Below are 10,456 nucleotides of genomic sequence, written 5' to 3'. Positions count from 1 at the left end.
AATTTCAAATCTCGGCTGGGCGCGGTGGCTCACGCCTGTAATCCCAACACTTTGAGAGGCTGAGGCAGGAGGATCACCTGAGGTCAGGAGTTCGAGACCAGTCTGGCCAACATGGCGAAACCCCTTCTCTACTAAAAACACAAAAAAATTACGCAGGCGGGGTGGCCGGTGCCTGTAATCCCAGTTACTTGGGAGGCTGAGGGAGGAGAAACTCTTGAAGCCCGGTGGTGGAGGTTACAGTGAACCGAGAGGGCACCGTTGTACTCCAGACTGGGCAACAAGAATGAAACTCCGTCTCAATAATAATAATAATAATAATAATAATAATAATAATTCATATCACAGTGCTGTGCAAGAAGACTCAGCATGGTCCAGCCCCAGCTTGCCTTTCCAGCTTCAATTCCTGGCTGGGTCCTCCTTCCAGCTACAGCTACATTACCCTTCTATCACCTTTTTGTTTGTTTGTTTTTGTATTTGAGAGCAGTCTCGCTCTTGTCCCCCAGGCTTGAGTGCAATGGCTCGATCTCGCTCACTGCAACCTCCGACTCCCAGGTCCGAATGATTCTCCTGCCTCTGTCTCCCAAGTAGCTGGGACTAAGGTGCCTGCCACCACACCCAGCTGATTTTTGTATTTTTTAGTAGAGACAGGGTTTCACCATGTTGGCCAGGATGGACTCGAACTCCTGACCTTAGGTGATCTGCCCACTTCAGCCTCCCAAAGTGCGGGGATTATAGGCGTGAGCCACTGCACCTGGCCTACCCTTCTATCACCTTCTATCAGTTCTTCGAGTACACCTAGCTCTTTTAGCTCAGGGACTTCACACTTGCTGTTCCCTCTTCTTAGAAGTCTTTATTTTTTATTTTTTATTTTTTTTAAGATGGAGTCTCACTCTGTTGCCCAGGCTGGAGTGCAGTGGCACAATTTCGGCTCACTGCAACCTCTGCCTCCTGGGTTCGAATGATTCTCCTGCCTCAGCCTCCTGAATAGCTGGGATTACAGGTGTCTGCCACCACTCCCGGCTAATTTTTGTATTTTTAGTAGAGATGGGGTTTCGCCATGTTGGCCCGGCTGGTCTCGAACTCCTGACCTCAAGTGATCCTCCCACCTCGGCCTCCTAAAGTGCTGGAATTACAGGGCCACTGCACTCGGCCATAACTTATTCTTCACTTCTCAATTCAGTTGGAACTTCCTTGGGGAAACCTTTCTGGATGCCCCAGTCTACTTTTAGGTTCCCTATTAGATGCTGTTAGCATCCTTGGTACTTCTCCATACCACTTATTAAAACCATCATGTAATTAATTACTTGTCTATTGTTAGTTTCCCCTGTTAAATTCTAAGCTTGAAGTATGAGCTTAACTTCAGTGGCCTCTTGCGCATGTTGCAAAACCACCTTCTGTCAAAGATATGAGAAATTTGCTTTTCCTCTGAATACAGCTAATCAGCTAACACAGTCACCTTATCAGGTGAATCGAGGATGAACTGTGTGTGACAAGTGGTACTGTTAAGTCCTCTTACTGGAAGACTAGTTATTGTTTTTCTTGAGACCGTGTATGTAATGCTTTGTATCTGCTTGGCTATATGAAAAGGTGAGATTTCTTTGTCCTTGCAATCTCTTAGCAGATTGCCTGTGATGGACATCACATTCTGGTTTAATGCTTATTCAAAAAATGAAAGCGCTTTCTCAACTACCTTTGTGGAAAGGCTTTCTGGGTTTGGAAAATATTTTGTTTTTAATTCTGTTTCCCCAACAGAGGCACTCAGAAAATATTTGTCACAGGTATGAGTGGGTTACCATGGTAATGGAAGAGATTACCATTATCAGGATTAGACTGAGGAATATTTTCTAATATCATACATTCAAAATCCTTATAAAAGAGTCCCTCTTTGAATCAGATCATTGCTTCACTCCTGTGGCATTTTAAATATAATAATAATCACTAACATCCCCTAAGTTTCTACCCACTACATTCTATCCTTAGAACCATAGGGGCCACAGCTTCTAAGGGACTAAATATAGTACCATAAACATTTCTGGATGCATAAATCAATACATCTTTACCTAGAGTCAAAGATATGTTGAATATGTGTGTGTGTGTATTTATTTATTAATTTATTTTAGGTGGAGTCTCGCTCTGTCACCCAGGCTGGAGTGCAGTGGCACCATCTTGGCTCACTGCAACTTCTGCCCCCACCAGGTTTAAGTGAGTCTCCTGCTTCAGCCTCCCGAGTAGCTGAGACTACAGGCTAACGCCACCTTGCCTGGCTAATTTTTGTATTTTTAGGAGAGATGGGGTTTCAACATGTTGGCCAGGATGGGTCTCAATCTCCTGACTTCGTGATCTGCCCACCTTGGCCTCCCAACATGCTGGGATTACAGGTGTGAGCCACCGCGCCCAGCCTATATTTCATATATAAATGCCATTTAATAAAATACTATAATATCCACTTTGATTTACTATTTATGTTTCAAACCATACTTTTATCCTACTTAGAACAGTAACAACAAAAAGAGTCTCTGAAACACATTAATTAGTTTTATTCTAAGCAGAGTTTCTCAGTGTATCAAAGTATAGTTCCAAGCCCTGTGGGTACCTGGAGATCTTTTCAGGGGCTCCTTAAGGAACTCTCTTTTCTAACTATGTATCTGTGTTAGGCCAGATTTTCTTCACTTAAGTCAGCCTGGCGCACTGTCTCATGCCTATAATCCCAGGAGTTTGGGAGGCCGAGGTGGGTGGATCACTTGAGGTCAGGAGTTCGAGACCAGCTGATCGACATGGTGAAACCCCATCACTACTTAAAAAATACAAAAATTACCCGGGCGTGGTGGTGGGCGCCTGTAATCCCAGCTACTTGGGAGGCTGAGGCCGAAGAATTGCTTGAACCCAGGACATGGAGGTTGCAGTGAGCCGAGATAGTGCCACTGCACTCCAGCCTGGGTGACAGAGCGAGACTCCATCTCAAAAAACAAAAAAACCCTCTCCCTGAGACAGAGCACCTGGGGGAAAGGGCGGCTGTGGACACAGCTTCAGCAGACTTAAAGGTCCTTGCCTGATGGCTCTGAAGAGAGCAGCGGATCTCCCAGCACAGCATTTGAGCTCTGCTCGGGAACAGACTGCCTCCTCAAGTGAGTTCCTGACCCCCGTGTCTCCTGACTGGGAGACACCTCATACAGGAGAGCTCTGGCTGGCATATGGCAGGTGCCCGTCTGGGACGAAGTTTCCAGAGGAAGGAACAGGCAGCAATCTTTACTGTTCTGCAGCCTCTGCTGGTGATACCCAGGCAAACAGCATCTGGAATGGACCTCCAGTAGACTTCAGTAGACCTGAAGCAGAGGGGCGTGACTGTCAGAAGGAAAACTAACAAACAGAAAGGAATAGCATCAATATCAACAAAAAGGGTGTCCACTCAGAGACCCCATCCGAAGGTCCCCAACATCAAAGACCAAAGGTAGATAAATCCATGAAGATGGGGAGAAACAGCGCAAAAAGGCTGAAAATTACAAAAACCAGAATGCCTCTTCTCCTCCAGAGGATCATAACTCCTCGCCAGAAAGGGAACAAAGCTGGATGGAGAATGAGTTTGACAAGTTGACACAAGTACACTTCAGAAGGTGGGTAATAACAAACTCCTCCCAGCTAAAGGAGCATGTTCTAACCCAATGCAAGGAAGCTAAGAACCTTGAAAAAGGGTTAGATGAATTGCTAACTAGAATAACCAGTTTAGAGAAGAACATAAACAACCTGATGGAGTTGAAAAACACAGCACAAGAACTTCATGAAGCATATACAAGTATCACTAGCAAAATCAATCAAGCAGAAGAAAGGATATCAGAGACTGAAGATCAACTTAATGAAATAAAGCATCAAGACAAGATTAGAGAAAAAATAATGAAAAGGAACGAACAAAGCCTCCAAGAAATATGGGACTATGTAAAAAGACCAAATCTATGTTTGATTGATGTACCTGAAAGTGACAGGGAGAATGGAATCAGTTGGAAAACACCCTTCAGGCTATTATCCAGGAGAACTTCCCCAACCTAGCAAGGCAGGCCAACATTAAAATTCAGGAAATATAGGGAACGCCACAAAGATACTCCTTGAGAAGAGCAACTCCGAGACACATAATTGTCAGATTCACCAAAGTTTAAATGAAGGAAAAAATGTTAAGAGCAGCCAGAGAGAAAGGTCGGGTTACCGACAAAGTGAAACCCATCAGACTAACAGCAGATCTCTCTGCAGAAACCCTACAAGCCAGAAGAGAGTGGGGGCCAATATTTGACATTCTTAAAGAAAAGAATTTTCAACCCAGAATTTCATATCCAGCCAAACTAAGCTTAATAAGCAAAGGAGAAATAAAATCCTTTACAGACAAGCAAATGCTGAGAGATTTTGTCACCACCAGGCCTGCCTTACAAGAGCTCCTAAAGGAAGCACTAAATATGGAAAGGAAAAACTAGTACCAGCCACTGCAAAAACATACCAAATTGTAAAGGCCGTTGATGCTATGAAGAAACTGTATCAACTAATGGGCAAAATAACCAGCTAGCATCATAATGATAGGATCAAATTCACACATGACAACATTAACCTTAAATGTAAACGGGATAAATGCCCCAATGAAAAGACACAGACTGGCAAATTGAATAGAGTCAAGACCCATCAGTGTGCTGTATTCAGGAGACCCATCTCATGTGCAAAGACACACAGAGGCTCAAAATAAAGGGATGGCGGAATATTACCAAGCAAATGGAAAGCAAAAAAAGCAGGGTTTCTGCAATCCTAGTTTCTGATAAAACAGACTTTAAACCAACAAAGATTGAAAGAGACAAAGAAGGGCATTATAAAATGGTAAAGGGATCAATTCAATAAGAAGAGCCAACTATCCTAAATATATATGCACCCAATACAGGAGGAACCAGATCATAAAGCAAGTTCTTAGAGACCTACAAAGACACTTAGACTCCCACACAATAATAGTGGGAGACATTAACACCACACTGTCAATATCAGACAGATCAATGAGACAGAAAATTAACAAGAATATTCAGGACCTGAACTCAGTTCTGGACCAAGCAAACCTAACAGATACCCACAGAACTCTCCACCCCCAATCAACAGAATATACATTCTTCTCAGTACCATATCACACTTATTCTAAAATTGACCACATAACTGAAAGTAAAACACTCCTCAGCAAATGCAAAAGAATGGAAATCATAACGGTCTTTCAGACCACATTGCAATCAAATTAGAACTCAGGATTAAGAAACTCACTCAAGGCTGGGTGCTGTGGCTCATGCCTGTAATCCCAGCACGTTGAGAGGCCGAGACGGGTGGATCATGAGGTTAGGAGTTTGAGACCATCCTGGCCAACATGGTGAAACCCTGTCTCTACTAAAAATACAAAATTAGCTGGGCGTGGTGGCGGGCACCTGTAATCTCAGTTACTTGGGAGGCTGAGGCAGGAGAATCACTTGAACCCGGGAGGTGGAGATTGTAGTGAGCTGAGATCATGCCACTGCACTCCAGCCGAGGTGACAGAGCAAGACTTTGTCTCAAAAACAACCAACAAACAAACAAACAAACAAACAAACAAAACTCACTCAAAACCGCACAACTATATGGAAACTGAACAACTTGCTCCTGAATAACTACTGGGTAAATAATGAAATGAAGGGAGAAATAAAGATGTTCTTTGAAACTAATGAGAACAAAGACACAACATACCAGAATCTCTGAAACACATTTAAAGCAGTGTTTAGACAGAAATTTATAGCACTAAATGCCCACAAAAGAAAGGAGGAAAGATGTAAGATTGACACTCTAACATCACAATTAAAAGAACTAGAGAAGCAAGGGCAAACAAATTCAGAACCTAGCAGAAGAAAAGAAATAACTAAGATCAGAGCAGAACTGAAGGAGACAGAGACACAAAAACACACAAAAAATCAATAAATCCAGGAGTTGGTTTTTTGAAAAGTCAACAAAACAGATAGACTGCTAGCCAGACGAATAAAGAAGAAAAGAGAGAAGAATCAAATAGATGCAATAAAAAATGATAAAGGGGATATCACCACTGATCCCACAGAAATACAAACTACCATCAGAGAATACTATAAACACCTCTAGGCAAATAAACTAGAAAACCTAGAAGATATGGATAAATTTCTGGACACATACACCCTCCCAAGACTAAACCAGGAAGAAGTCAAATCACTGAATAGACCAACAGCAAGTTCTAAAATTGAGGCTGTAATTAACAGCTGACCAACCAAAAAAAGTCCAGCACGAGATGGATTCACAGCTGAATTCTACTAGAGGTACAAAGAGGAGCTGGTACCATTCCTTCTGAAACTATTCCAAACAATACAAAAAGAGGGAATCCTCCTTAACTCATTTTAGGAGGCCAGCATCACCCTGATACCAAAACCTGGCAGAGACACAACAAAAAAAAAAGAAAATTTCAGGCCAATATCCCTGATGAATATCGATGCAAAAATCCTCAATAAAATACTGACAAACCGAATCCAGCAGCACATCTAAAAGCTTATCCACCATGACTAAGTTGGCTTCATCCCTGGGATGCAAGGCTGGTTCAACATATGCAAATCAATAAACGTAATCCAGCATATAAACAGAACCAATGACAAAAACCACATGATTATCTCAGATGCAGAAAAGTCTTTTGATAAAATTCAACACCCCTTCAAGGTAAAAACTCTCAATAAATTAGGTATTGATGGAACGTATCTCAAAATAATAAGAGCTATTTATGACAAACCCACAGCCAATATCATATGGAATGGACAGAAACTGGAAATATTCCCTTTGAAAACTGGCACAAGACAAGGATGCCCTCTCTCACCACTTCTATTGAACACAGTATTGGAAGTTCTGGCCAGGGCAATCAGGCAAGAGAAAGAAATAAAGGGCATTCAAATAGGAAAAGAGGAAGTCAAATTGTCTCTGTTTGCAGATGAGATGATTGTATATTTAGAAAACCCCATCGTCAGCCAGGTACAGTGGCTCACACCTGTAATCCCAGCACTTCGGGAGGCTGAGGCAGGTGGATCACCTGAGGTCGGGAGTTCAAGACCAGCCTGACCAACATGGAGATACCCCGTCTCTACTAAAAATACAAAATTAGCTGGACATGGAGGCACATGCCTGTAATCCCAGCTACTTGGGAGGCTGAAGCAGGAGAATAGCTTGAACCCAGGAGGTGGAGGTTGCAGTTGGCCGAGATTGCGCCATTGCACTCCAGCCTGGGCAACAAGAGCAAAAACTCTGTCTCAAAAAAAAAAAAAAAAGAAAGAAAAGAAAAGAAAAGAAAGAAAACCCCATCGTCTCAGTCCAAAACCTCCTTAAGTCGATAAGCAACTTCAGCAAAGTCTCAGGATACAAAATCAATGTGTAAAAATCACAAGCATTCCTAGACACCAGTAACAGACAAACAGAGGGCCAAATTATGAGTGAATTCCCATTCACAATTGCTACAAAGACAGTAAAATACCTAGGAATACAGCTTACAAGGGATGTGAAGGACCTCTTCAAGGAGAACTACAAACCACTGCTCAAGGAAATAATTGAGGACACAAATAAATAGAAAAACATTCCATGCTCATGGATAGGAAGAATTAATATTGTGAAAATGGTCATACTGCCCAAAGTAATTTACAGGTTCAATGCTATCCCCATCAAGCTATTATTGACTTTCTTCACAGAATTAGAAAAAACTACTTTAAATTTCATATGGAACCAAAAAAGAGCCCATATAGCCAAGACAATCCTAAGCAAAAAGAACAAAGCTGGAAGCATCATGCTACCTGACTTTAAAATATACTATAAGTCTACAGTAACCAAAACAGCATGGTACTGCTACCAAAACAGATATATAGACCAATGGAACAGAATAGAGGCCTCAGAAATAACACCACACATCTACAACCATCTGATATTTGACAAACCTGACAAAAACAAGCAATGGGGAAAGGATGCCCTATTTAATAAATGGTGTTGGGAAAACTGGCTAGCCATATGGAGAAAACTGAAACTGGACCCCTTCCTTACTTATTATACAAAAACTAACTCAAGGTGGATTAAAGACTTAAATGTAAGACCTAAAACCATAAAAACCCTAGAAGAAAACCGAGGCAATTCAGGACATAGGCATGGGCAAAGACTTCATGACTAAAACACCAAAAGCAATGGCAACAAAAGCCAAAATTGACAAATGGGATCTAATTAAACTAAAGAGCTTCTGCACAGCAAAGCAAACTATCATCACAGTGAACAGGCAACCTGTAGAATGGGAGAAAATTTTTGCAACCTATCCATCTGACAAAGGGCTAATATCCAGAATCTACAAAGAACGTAAACAAATTTACAAGAAGAAAACAAACCACCCCATCAAAAAGCGGGTCAAGAATATGAACAGACATTTCTCAAAAAAAGACATTTATGTGGCCAACAAACATATGAAAAAAAGCTCATCATCACTGGTCATTAGAGAAATGCAAATCAAAACCACAATGAGATACCATCTCACACCAGTTAGAATGGCGATCATTAAAAAGTCAGGAAACAACAGATGCTGGAGAGGATGTGGAGGAATAGAGACACTTTTACACTGTTGGTGGGATTGTAAATTAGTTCAACCATTGTGGAAGACAAGTGTGGCAATTCCTCAAGGATCTAGAACTAGAAATACCATTTGACCCAGCAATTCCATTACTGGGTATATACCCAAAGGATTATAAATCATTCTACTATAAAGACACATGCACATGTATGTTTATTGTGGCACTATTCACAATAGCAAAGACTTGGAACCAACCCAAATACCCATCAATGATAGACTGAATAAAGAAAATGTGGCACATATACACCATGGAATACTATGCAGCCATAAAAAAGGATGAGTTCATGTCCTTTGCAGGGACCTGTATGAAACTGGAAACCATCATTCTCAGCAAACTAACACAAGGACAGAAAACCAAACACAACCATGTTCTCACTCATAAGTGGGAGTTGAACAATGAGAACACATGGACACAGCAAGGGGAACATCACATACCAGGGCCTGTTGGGAGTGGGGGGCTGGGGGAGGATAGCATTAGAAATACCTTACGTAGATGATGGGTTGATGGGTGCAGCAAACCACCATGGCACGTGTATACCTATGTAACAATCCTGCACGTTCTGCACATGTACCCCAGAACTTAAAGTATAATAAAAAAAGAAAAAAATTAAATTCTGAAGGGAAAAAAACCCTTTTGCCCTAGAATAGTATGTCCAGTGAAAATATCCATCAAACATGAAGGAGAAATAAAGACTTCTCCACACAAACAAGAGCTGAGGGATTTTATCAGTACCAGACCTGTCCTACAAGAAATGCTAAAGGGAGTACTTCAATTCAGAAAGAAAAGGATGTCAGTGAGCAGTAAAAAATCATCTGAAAGTACTAAACTCACTGGTAATAGTAAATACACAGAAAAACACAGACTATTATAACACTGTAACTGTGGTGTGCAAACTACTCTTAAGTAGAAAGACAACAATGAACTAGTCAAAAATAATCACTAGGACAAACTTTCAAGACATATATAGGACAATAATAAATAGATGAGATAAGTTAAAAAGCTGGGGAATGAAGTTAAAATGTAGAGATTTTATTAGTTTTCCTTTTGCTTGTTAGTTTATGCAAGCAGTGTTAAGTAGCTATCAGCTTAAAATAATAGGTTTTAAGACAGTATCTGCAAGCTTCATGGTAACCTCAAATCAAAAAACATATAACAGAAACACAAAAAATAAAAAGCAAGAAATTTATTCATACCACCAGAGAAAATCATCTTTACTAAAAGGAAGACAAGAAAGAAAGAAGAGAAACAAAAGAACCAGAGAACAAATAACAAAATGGCAGGAATAAGTCCTGACTTATCAATAATAACATTGAGTGTAAATGGACTAAAGTCTCTAATCAAAAGACATATAGTGGCTGAATGAATTAAAAAAAAAAAAAAGACTCAATGATCTGTTGCCTGGAAGAAATGCACTTCACCTATAAAGACACACAGTCTGAAAATAAAGGAATGGAAAAAGATGTTCCATGCCAATGGAAACAAACAAACAAAAGAGCAGGAGAAGCTATGCTTATTCAGACAAAATAAATTTCACAACAAAAACTGTAAGGGACAAAGTCATTATATAAATGATAAAGGGGTCAATTTAGCAAGAGGATATAACAATTTTATTTTGTTTTATTGAGATAGACTCTTGCTCTCTTGCCAGGCTGGAGTGCAGTGGCACCATCTCGGCTCACGGCAACCTCTGCCTCCCGGGTTCAAGTGATTCTCCTGCCTCAGCCTTCCAAGTAGCTGGGACTACAGGCATGTGCTACCATGCCCGGCTAATTTTTGTATGTTTACTAGAGACAGGGTTTCACCATGTTGGCTAA

Source organism: Chlorocebus sabaeus, chromosome 24 (assembly GCF_047675955.1).
Source record: "Chlorocebus sabaeus isolate Y175 chromosome 24, mChlSab1.0.hap1, whole genome shotgun sequence".
In the NCBI taxonomy this organism is placed as follows: domain Eukaryota; kingdom Metazoa; phylum Chordata; class Mammalia; order Primates; family Cercopithecidae; genus Chlorocebus; species Chlorocebus sabaeus.
This window is presented reverse-complemented; position numbering follows the sequence as displayed.